Raw genomic sequence first — 12,335 nt, 5'->3', positions numbered from 1 at the left:
AGACTGTGTTTTCTTTTACCATTTGTGTACCTGTTACCTGGTTAAGACAATGGATGGATCAACCATCTATAAATGGTTATAATGGTTCTATAAAATCATTTAAACAACAACTTTATCTCTTCTGCTCAATAAAAAGGCATTGGTTTAACATTCTAAATATAAAGTCCTTCCTATTTTAAAGGAAGAAGAAGAGAGACTGAGATTGAGAGCAAAAAATGTGTAGCAAATATTTGATTTTGAGTTGTTCCCGCCTCAACTAATGTTAAGAACCAAGGGAACTGACATTTTTCAACTCAAAATATACTTCAAATAATATTCTTAGCATGAAAGTTCTTTTGCTGTAAAACAAACTTATTTTCTACAAAATCTGCAACTTTTTTCAAAATTCAGAAACTGTTTAAAGTACAGAAATTCAAATTTCAGAAATTGATTCAGCTCACCTACATCTAAAGAGTGTAATTTTTTTTTTGTGCATGGGAGGATTTTGGTTCAGCCGAGTATATTCATTTTTGTAATTGCAAATGCAGAATGGAAGGATACTGGGAAGGATGACCAAAACATTAAGGATCGTTGACTTTATCAAAGATCTAACAGTATTTGTAGTAATATCCCAAAAAACACAAAAAGGTGCCAATACATAAATATTAAATGGAGTTCAATATAAGAGTTACATTACATCAGAGGTTAACATTGAGCCCTTTATTGTTTATAATAATGTTAGATGACATCGGCAAGGAAGTGAAGAGTGAGTCTCCGTGGTCAATACTGCTTGCAGTTGATCGTAAGTTGTGTGAAAGTACCAGAGAATTAGTTGAACTGGGGTGAGAGGAGAGGAGAAAGGGGATAGATAGATATATAGATAGATAGATAGATAGATAGATAGATAGATAGATAGATAGATAGATAGATAGATAGATAGATAGATAGATAGATAGATAGATAGATAGATAGATAGATAGATAGATAGATAGATAGATAGATAGATAGATAGATACTTTATTAATCCCAAGGGGAAATTCACAGTCTAGAGGAACATGGGATGACGATAAGAAGAAGAGGCAGAGTGTTGGTGAAGAATTAGTGTGGGATGGAATAATTGGAAAAAGTGTAGTGGAGTACCCTGTAACAAACGGATAACTTCTAAAATAAAAGAAAAATATACAACATGGTAGTGAGAGCAGCAGTATTGCAAAGATAGACAGATTAAACAAACAGGCATTTTTCATCCCAAGGGGAGAATTTAACTTTTCCAGAAGCTCAATAAATAACAACAACAAATGCAAACCAGAAATACTCAAAAGAAAGAAAGAAGTCTGGCTTGGCTAAAAAGAAAAAGAGCAGTCCCAATGAGCCATTATAAAGACATATTGCTGTTGGTATAAAGGACCCCTAGTAGTGTTTGCTGACACACTTCTTCTGAATAATTCATTGGCTGAAAGTCCTCAGTGTTAGTGTGTCAGAGAGCAGATGTGCAGATTGTTCATAATGACACTCAGCTTTATTTTAATTCTTTCATATACTACCAGACTGTGTGCTATAAATGAGTCTGCCTTTTTAATAAGCTTGTTGATTCAGAGGGTCTCTCCTGAAGTGGTGTTACCAGACCAGCACATCACTGTGTAGAAAATCACAGTTACAGAAGGATGATGGATGTCATTTCCCACATTAAAGGAACTTGGCCTCCAAGGAAGAAGAGCCTGCTCTGCCCTTTCTTATATAGTTCCTCTATGTATGTGAGACCAGTCCAACATGTCATACAGGTGGACCCCAAAGTACTTGTAGGTGTGGACCACCTCTACATCTAATCCCTGAATACACTGGATATCTTTGGTGTGGTGAAAGTCAATAACCAGTTCCTCGGTTTTGCTGATGTTGAGTTGTAGACAATTCTCTTTTCACCACAAAACAAAGTTCTCCATCTGAGTCCTCTGCTCTATCTTATCCCCTCAATACAGTAAGTTATCCCATTGAGTGTGAAATCGTCTGAAATTTCTGCAAGTTTCATGATCTAGTGTGATATTTACAGTCGGAGGTGTACAGAGAGAAGATAAAAGGCAATGGGACTGTTCCTTGTGGTGCTCCAGTTTTGCTCACATCCGTATCAGAAACACAGTTCTTGAGTCTCACAGACTGTAATGTATAGTGTTGCAACCTGGAGGGCAACTAGAAGGAAGTCTAAGAGAATCAGTTCAAAAAGTTGAGATTAAAGTGATGCTATGGATGTGTAGGGTAAACAAATTGCATCGAATGGAAAACAGGGGTAAGCTTACTATTCGAAAAGTCTCCAATGGGCTGGACATGTATGGGGACAAGAAGGAAACAATTTGAGAAGGACAGTATTAGAGATGGAGTTGTCAAGATAAAGAAGGAGTAGGAGTTCAAAAGCATATAATAATATATGGTCTGAAACCTACATATTAAAAAGTTTTGTGAATTAAAGAGGACCAACACTATTTACAGATGTATATGATACTGAGATTTTGAGATTGACGTAAATATTACTAGAGGCCATTAACAGAGACTTAAAAATGGAAATTGGTTGCACTTGCATTAAAACCAGTGAGGTCTTTACAATATAAGTCTATTGTAGAACTTAATCATTGAGCACAAGGAAACTGGATTTATGGAGGTTTCTTTGAGGTTGGTCCAGCTGCAATGCCAGGAGCTAAATTTTTCACATCAAGAATTTAAAGGTTTCATTCAGTGCAGAACCTCATTTCCCACTAAGCTGTTTGCAGGACAAATGAGTGTTTAAAAATTCAGAAACCATACAGCACCATACTATGTACAGCAGCTGCTAAAATAGCTTCCAAGGACTTCAGCTCCTCTTAGTGTCTTTTTTCTTTGATCTGTTGTAAAAAAAAAAATAATTACAGGATAGTATTCTGGACATGACCCGATAAGTATCTGTTTTAAATGTTGCAACTGGCAAAATGGGCTAAAAATATGTTACTGCACATTAATATCTATAAGTAGCAAGGGGTGATGTAACCACAAGCTTAATATTTAGCTTCTTATACATATTTTGTTGTCAGACCATTTACAATTGATGAGTTTGCTGCAGATTACTAAGGCACACCTTAAATGATTAACGCTAGACAGCTGCCGTAACTCCCGCAGTTCAAAACACAACAGGCAAGCATGGAGTTTGAAAGGGAAAAATTAAAGTGGGTGTCAATTTCACTCATATCCTCTAAATAATGTTAGCAAAAAATATATATTGTGAAACTTCTGAACTCTTTTGAGACTCTCTCCAACGGGACGACATGCAGAAGCGTGACTGCCACATCCGTTGAGGGTTGCTTGTCCGTCGCCATGGCAACCTCAGATTTGCAGCGCCACAGAAACAACTACAAGCTGACCGCTGCCACACACAAAGCACCGGTCGCCCAATGGGTGATGCAGGGAACATTATAACTTGGCCCCAACCCTGCCTGTTTGCTGTGTCAGTGTATAGTAGAATGGTAGATCCCACTACAATAAACAACCTTGCTGTTCCTGTTTCAAGATGAATAAAACTGGTTTTGCTAAAGTACTAAGATTCAGCCTGATCTTTGGGGTGCAAGGCAGGGACTCACACGTCACAATATATACAGTATATATTATGGCAGTGCACTGAGGCCCATTATTTAACTATCAGCTTTCCTGCTCCAAGGCTTTTTGGCTTTAGGTAGGTGTCTGTCTGTCTATTAGGAATATCAGAAAGTATTCAGAGGCTTTCACTTTCTACACACTTTAGGGTCTGAATATTTAAAGGTGTAAGAGATGTCAGTTGTTGATTTTAGTAAATTTGCAAACCTTTGTCATTATGGGTGTAAACTGAAGGGCAAAAATGGTAAATTTAACCATTTCAAATTAAATCTACAATACTATAATGTGTGCAGAAAGAGAAGGATTCCGAGTACTTTCTGAATTCACTGTAAATAGCAAGATACAGCGGGACTAGGGATAAAATGACTAGGGTGCAACATTTTCTATTAAGAAAAGAACAAAGCCAGTGAGGAGGTAAAAGGAGTTAAAAATGAGAAAAGATGCAAAAAGCAGCCTCAGGGGAACTAAAACTAAACCTGTAAATCTTTTGTTGAATCTTTTGTCACATTTGCTTTTATGTGTCTGTTTGGAAATCATAGCATTTAGAGCCAAAAGCTGTCTAAAGAACATACTCAAAATTAGTAGTAAAATTATTGGTTTGCATCAGCTTCACTGAGCTGTAACACAAAACAGTTTGGGAGGAAGACCAACTCCATTTTGCTTAGCATTGTCATTTTCTTCCAGTGATTGATTATGTTAGTGAATCCTTGCATTAAATAACAGCCTCACTCTTTACGTCTCACTTAACTGTTGCTCCACCATATCTTCTGTTTCAACTTTACCGGCAGAGTTGTGCCTTTAAAAGAAGCAAGCAGTACCAAATTGTATTTTGGAATTCTGAAGTTCAATTTAGTGAATGTTCTCATCCTCAAATACTTATGCACAGTTTAAGTTTAGTCATTTTTTTTGCAAGTCCAAATTCTTTTGGCTGTAAATATTTTTTGAAACATAACACGAAAAACTTTGTCTACAAGACCAATACTGAATAATACCATATTGTGTTTGTAACGATTGCTTTGGAATCACTTCAGTTTTTTTTGTCCAGCACCTCCTGACTCACATGACCCCCACATGATATACCATTTGACTCATCTTGATTTCCAGTTATGCGAGATGTCAAGAAAATCCTCACTTTTCGATAATTCTTGAATCACAAATTGCGCAGGAAATTACACCCTTATGATTAAGCAAATGTCTTAAGCAAAAATTATCAGAAGGAACTGAAGTTATGTACACAACATCAACAGACCCCAGGGATTCTGCCTTTAATGGGATATGAGAGGTCAAAATTATCCTTTTCAGAAAACTTTTTTAAAAAATGGGGATCGGTAATGCAGCATAGGCATGTGGAGTGTTGTTTTATGCTACTTCGAGGTTGCCGATCGTGAATATATTTTTTATATTTGATTCTTTACTGGTGGTCCTAGCCCTCTAGCAGTCACTGCCGGAAGATTAAAACTGCCAAATTTCAAGCATGTGGAGTATCGTCTTACACTTTTTCAAGGACAATGATTATGAATATGAGGTTGTTTTTTATTTCTGATGCTTCACTAAGGATCTACCCCTCTATGAACCTCTATAAGAGGGTGAAAAAAGACAAATTTCCATTACAATTGAAAATATTTAGACTTTAAACATGTAAATTAAAGCATTTATTTTAATATTTCAAATATATGACACAACTACTCTTGTTTATTACATACTGTACTTCTAAAGTAAATGATTATATTTCTTATAAACACCCCAAATTAGAGTGGCTTACCCTGATTTAAACTTTTGTATTATTTGTGTGTACATTTTTTTCATTGGTCTTTCAATTTAGCCCCTTTCTTTTTAAAAATTCAAAATTACAATTGCCCAAAACCTTTCATATCTTCTCATCTTATCTACTCAAACCCCATTTCTTGCTCACATTTGCGGTGACAGCAGGCTGACCAGGTAAGCCCAATTTTAAATTCCAGTGCTTTTTGGACAATTCCCAAGCTATTTATGAGATTTAATATTCCCAGCAATATGTTCTGTGTTTGCCACAGGGTCTCTGCCCAGTGGAATGTGCCCAGTGCAGTTCTGGGGGAGCCACCCAGGCGGTATTCTTACAACATGGCTTGACCTTAAATAAGATGGCTACTAGTCTCTTATTCACCATGCTGTGCACCGTAGTAGTCACATTCACAAATTGGTGGCAATCATGACATTGCACATTAGAACGGTGAAACAAACAAATACAAAAACAACACAACGTACATTTATTTCTTAAATCCTGGTACTCTACAATTATGACAATGTGCATTAATGTGGAAAAACCAAACACTAAATATCACTCAGATTAAGAGAATGAAAAAATGGTTTTAGAACCAACTAATTCTGTAAATTAATAAGATAAAAAGTGTAAAATTCGTTAACTCAGAATAAATGTAAGCTAAATAAATGTCTGTATCTTTGGAATGCAGAATTCACAGAATTCAAGTCAGAGTAGTCCTGGAGCAAAGTTACAGACCCCTTGCAACAGTGAGCAGGTTGTGATAAAATGACTAGGGTGAAACATTTTCTATTAAGTCCTCTCTATATACCATGAATTTTCAGTCCTTACAATTTACCCAAAATGTAATGAATGTTTATTTTATCTCAGTATGTTATCACTCCACGTTCATTATGTTGTATTGTGCAATATGCCTTATATGTTTTTGCTTCAGAAGATTTATAGCATTCTCTGACATTCATGATGTACACATATTACATAAGTGCAGTATTATGTACTGTGGGGACACATTGCGGTTTAACTTTTCTTGACAGTTATTCTGTAGTTTATTAAGTGTACTTTCAGATTTTATGGAAAAAAGAACTGTTTTAAGGAAAGTGTGGGAGCTGACATTATAATTTTCACTCACTCTTCATTTATTAACAAAGCTAGTCATTTCCATCTGTGTTGATTCTGGATTTCATCTGGAATGTGGTCTTGAATGGCACTAAAAATGATTTCATACTCTTTGTCTTGGAGACAAAATGTTAAGTGTAAAAATATTGTAAACTGATAGTTTGCATATAATATTTTTTATGAAATGTTTTGAGATTTGTAATATTTCTTTCAAGTCCACTGGCAGTTGTTCCCCAACGTTCATACTGGAATTTTATTTATTATCACATAACAAATGTTTAAGTTGAGAGCTGACGATTCATCCCAGCACGTATAGTATTTCTGCAACAATATGAAGGTGAGATTCGAAAATCTCCAATTTTCTCTTTTCCACAAAACTAATCAGCAACTCCTTTTATGTATCTAGGGTTTCCCAAGTCTAGGATCATCTCCTTCAATCTCTACTGATAGCTCACACCTCTGAGTCCTGAATCAGCCTAGCTGCTCTCCTCTAGAGTTTATCTAGCATTGCTATGTCTTTTTTGTAATATGGAGACAAAACATTGAACACAGTACTCCAGGTGAGGCCTCACTAGTGCATTAAATAACTTAAACATAACCTCCCTTGACACGTACTCCAAACGTCGTTTACAACCTAACATCATATTAGCCTTCTTGATTGCTTCTGTCCATTCTCTAGATGTAGATAGTGATGTGCCTGTTATGACTCCTAGATTCTTTTCATAAGGGGTACTTTCAAGTTTCAGACTCCCATTGTGTATTCAAATCTAACAATTTTATTTCCTGCATATTATTCTTTACATTTTTTTAGATAAAATGTCATCTGCCACAAATCTGACAAGCTTACGTGATATCCAAGTTCCTCTGTAACAATTTAACTGATTCTACGTTATATGCCCTTCCTCTTGGTTTAGAATAATCTGCAAATGAAACCATCTTATTGATTACATTCTTCACCAGATCATTTAGCACAGACCCTTGCTGGACAACCACTTTTAACATCATCTGATTCTAAAAACGGTTCCCCTCACCTTACCCCTTTTCTTCCCATCTTTGATCCATTTTGTAACCACTTACTAACTACGCCCTGAATTGCTGCTGCTTTTACTTTGGTCACTAACCTTTCATGTGGTTCTTTATCAAAAAGCCTTCTGAAAAATCAAGATAAATAATATCGTAGGCACCTATCTGCCAATCCTAATGTGATGTGGGAGACCTTCCGTGACAAGACCCTGAAAGTTGCTGAGGGTTGTGTTGGTGTTACCGGTGTTCCCAGAAGGAGGTGTTTCATCTCGCATGACACCCTGGATATCATCAAGAGGAGTCTGAGCGCACGGCTCAATGGCAACTCTGGTCTGTACCAGGAACTGAGAAGGACGGCTGCAAGGGCTCTGAGGGCAGATAAAGTGGCGTTTGTTAGAGCAATCTGTGAGCAAGTGACACACCATCTGTGGTCTAGCGACCCATGTTCTGCTTACAGAGGAATCGAAGCATTATGCACATCTGAATCTGTTCCTCAGAGAGTCGCAGTCAGGGCAGCAGGGCACTAGGATGTTGAATATCTCTGGGTTCACGGTTCTTAAGGTTAATCCTCCAATTAGCTGTGGACCACCCAGTCTCACTGAGATTGCACAGGTGGTGAACCAGCTGAGGGGGGGAAAGGCTGCAGGGATCTGTGGTATCCGGAGTGAACTTCTCCAGGCTGGTGGTAAGGCTGTCCTCCTGGCATTGCAAGCAATCTTTGCTTCCATTTGGGAGATGGGCATCATCCCAACTGACTGGAAAATGGGACTTGTCGTCCCTATCTGGAAAGGGAAGGGTGATTGCCTGGATTGCAGCAACTACAGGGGGATAACACTGCTCTCGGTGCCAGGTAAGGTCCTTGCTAGGGTCGTCCTGAATAGGATCCGTGATCACTTGCTCACCTACCAACGACCGGAACAGTCTGGTTTTATGCCTAAGAAGTCTACCATCGACCGCATCCTGGCACTGAGGGTTCTCATAGAGCGCAAATGTGAATATCGGCAGAGTTTCTTTGCAGCCTTTGTCGATTTTCTCAAAGTATTCGACTCCGTTGATCGAGCTGCCCTGTGGGACATCCTAAGGGTTCGCGGGATCCCCTTGAGGTTGCTGGATATCATGGCTGGCCTGTACACTGGTACTGTGAGTGCTGTACAGAGTAGAGGCAGGACCTCTGCGTTTTTCCCACTTAATTCTGGGGTTCGTCATGGGTGTGTTTTTGCTCTTACTCTGTTCAATGCTTGTATGGACTGGGTGTTGGGCAAGGTCGTGGGGTCCAGCGGCTGTGGGGCATCTGTTGGTGAAGAAAGATTCACGGATCTTGACTTCGCTGACGATGCTGTGATCTTCGCTGAGTCAATGGTAGCTCTGATCAGGGCGCTCAAGAGACTGAGCAAGGAGTCTGAGTGTCTGGGCTTGCGAGTGTCCTGGATAAAAACCAAGATCCAGGCCTTTAATGACCTCTTGGGCACAGCCATCAGCAGTGTGTCTCTTTGCGGAGAGAGTGTTGACCTTGTCGAGAGGTTTACTTACCTTGGCAGTGACATTCATGTCTCTGGTGACTCTTCCTGTGAAGTCAGTAGAGGGAGAGCATGGGGGGTCATGAGGTCACTGGAAAGGGGTGTGTGGCGCTCCCAATATCTATGCAAAAGGACGAAGGTCCAAGTCTTTAGAGTCCTGGTGCTTCCTGTCTTACTATATGGTTGTGAGACGTGGACGCTATCTAGTGACCTGAGACGAAGACTGGACTCCTTCAGTACTGTGTCTCTTCGGAGAATCCTTGGGTATTGTTGGTTTGACTTTGTGTCGAATGAGCGGTTGCTCATGGAGTCCCAAATGAGGCACATTACCTGCATTGTGAGGGAGCGTCAGTTACGGCACTACGGCCATGTGGTGCATTTCCCCGAGGGTGATCCGGCTCATAAGATCCTCATTGTTGGGGACCCAAGTGGCTGTAGGGTCATTTCCGGAGGGTAGGACTAGACCACGTGTCTGCCTGGGGGATTGCTAACTGGGATCCCGAGCTATTTCGACGTGTAGTGGGTGCGACAACGCACTGTACCAGTGCATGCTCCCCAACTTGACTTGACTATCTTATTGTGTGCTTTTGTTGCTTGCTCATAGAATTCCATTTTACATGAAATTCAGCCATTTTCTCACACAGATGTACAAATCAGTAAAGCAGGTTACATACACTCACCAGCCACATTAGGTACACCTCGCTTGTACCAGGTTGGACCCCATTTTGCCTTCAGAACTAACATAATTCTTCATGGCATAAATTCAATAAGGTGCTTGAAACATTCCTCAGTGATTTTGGTCCATATTGACATGATAGCATCACACAGTTGTTGCCTATTTGTCGGCTGCACATCCATGATGCAAATCTACCATTCTACCACATTCCAAAAATGCTCTATTGGATTGAGATCTGGTGACCGTGGAGGCCATTTGAGTAAAGTGAACTCATTGTCATGTTCAAGAAACCAGTTTGTGATGATTTGAGCTTTGTGACATGTTACTGTTCAATGGAGAAAACCTCAGAAAAATGCCAATGCATTTGTTATTTTTGCCCTGTGCTGTTATAAATTCTCTCTACTTCCTTCTTGACCAACAACTTTTAAGTTTATGTTAGAATTTGTTTTGTGATGATTGACATGCTAGTTCCCATCTGCATATTTTTTCATCAGGTACTTCAGTTTCCTCCTAAACCCACAGACATGGATGTTCAGATGATCAGGGAATATCACAAGTATACTCTTTAAAGAATTAAATGTTTTATCCAGGATTTGCCCCTACCATGTACATGATGATCCTGGCATGGGCCATGTTTTAAATTGAAAATCCTGCTCCAGAAATGAATGGATAGAGTTTGAGGACACATTTCCACCTGTACTCCAAGTCAGGTTGGGAAGCATGCACTGGTACAGTGCAATGCCACAGCCACCACACAACAAAACAGCTCATGATCTCATTTGGCAACCCCCCCAGGCAGACATGTGGTCAAGTCCCACCCTCCAGCAATGACCATCTATCTGCCACAGTCTGGTGTTAAATGGGCCTCCCCTTGGCCTCGTCCAGCCACTCAGGTCCTCAACAATGAGGATCCTGTATGCCGGGTCACCCTCGGGGAATCACGCCACATGGTCATAGTGTCATAACTGATGCTCCCTTACAATGCAGGTAATGTGCCTCATTCGAGATCCCATGAGTACCCAAGGATTATCTAAACAGACACAGTACTGAAGGAGTCCAGTCTCCGTCTCAGGTCACTGGATTCTATTTGCAGCCAAGTAGCAGAACATGGAGCCCCAGGACTCTAAAAACTTGGACCTTTGTCCTTTAGCAGAGATATTGGGAGCGCCACACCCCCTTTCCAGGGACCTCATGACCCCCCATGCTCTCCCAATCCATCTACTGACTTCATAGAAACAGTCACCGGAGACATGAATGTCACTGCCAAGGTAAGTAAACCTCTCGACAAAGTCGACACTCTCTCTACAGACAGACACACTGCTGATGGCTGTGCCTAAGAGGTCACTAAAGGCCTGGATCTTGGTTTTTATCATGACACTTGCAAGCCCAGACACTCTAACTCCTCGCTCAGTCTCTCGAGAGCCCTGATCAGAGCCTCTATTAACTCCACAAAGATCACAGCATCGTTGGCAAAGTCAAGATCAGTAAATCTTTCTTCACCAACAGATGCCCCACAGCTGCTAGACCCCACGACCCTGCCCAGCACCCAATCCACGCAACCATTGAACAGAGTAGGAGCAAGAAAATGCCCCTGGCGAACCCCAGAATCAACTAGGAAAGAATGCAGAGGTTCTGCCTCCATTCTGCACAGCACTCACAGTACCAGTGTACAGGCCGGCCATGATATCCAGCAACTTCGGGTGAATCCCGCAAAATATCTCCGAATGTCCTATAAGGAAGCTTGATCGACTGCATCAAACACTTTATGAAAATTGACAAAGGCTGCAAAGAAAGTCTGCTGATAATTCATATTTGTACTCAATGAGGACCATCAGTGCCAGGATGCGTCGATGGTAGACTTCTTAGGCATAAAACCAAACTCCTCCAGTCACTGGTAGGTTAGCCATTGATCATGGATTCTATTGAGGATGACCCTAGTAAGGACGTTACTGAGCACAGAGAGACCTGAATTCTTATAGGAAAAATGTGTTGCTCAAAGGTTGATCTTTGATGGCTCATGTTTCATTTAAGAATCAACTTTGTCACAGATCTTTCTCCTAAAATCCCTTAAGAGAAATAGTGTTTGACAAAAATGAGACATGAGATACAGCTGAGATAACAGGAGTAAAAATTGAGAAAAGCATGTGATATTTTGTGAGATCTCTTTCTAGTCTTATTTTAACCTCTTTCAAGACACCATATCTTTTACTTATTATTGGATGGACATCTTTATGCAAGGTGACTTTCAACATCTGAGATACGATTGGTTACGTTTCTTTTGTTTTTCCAATTGGAGCACAGGCAGATGATGTAACTTTCTTGTGTCCACATGGTGTCAGTAGTAGGTTTTTAATACACACCTTCAGGGTATGATGTCCAAAGTCTTAACCACTATGCACGCCTTTTCTTCTAGAATGAGTGGATCACAGAAACATAAATTAGATCAACTAATCATATTATTCAGCCAGTGCATACAATAGACTTCAGTTTTGTAATGAAAGTAAACTGCTTTATTACAACAAACAATTATCCATACATGTCACCATATGTTACTGAGCACACAATGCAAAAACTTTCAAATTGTAAAAAATGTCAAGATGTTACTTAGAGAATCTGAGCCCCTTATGTGACTTTGCTGGATTCTCTGCTGAAA

General features: G+C 39.9%; 1 protein-coding gene across 1 annotated transcript in view; it reads left to right on the top strand.

Moving 5' to 3' along the window:
- tg (thyroglobulin) overlaps positions 1-12,335 on the top strand; it is a 335,665-nt gene that overhangs the window by 278,479 nt on the left and 44,851 nt on the right. The gene's annotated exons all lie outside the window — the stretch shown is intronic.

Source organism: Erpetoichthys calabaricus, chromosome 13, assembly GCF_900747795.2.
Source record: "Erpetoichthys calabaricus chromosome 13, fErpCal1.3, whole genome shotgun sequence".
NCBI lineage: Eukaryota > Metazoa > Chordata > Cladistia > Polypteriformes > Polypteridae > Erpetoichthys > Erpetoichthys calabaricus.
This window is presented reverse-complemented; position numbering and strand designations above follow the sequence as displayed.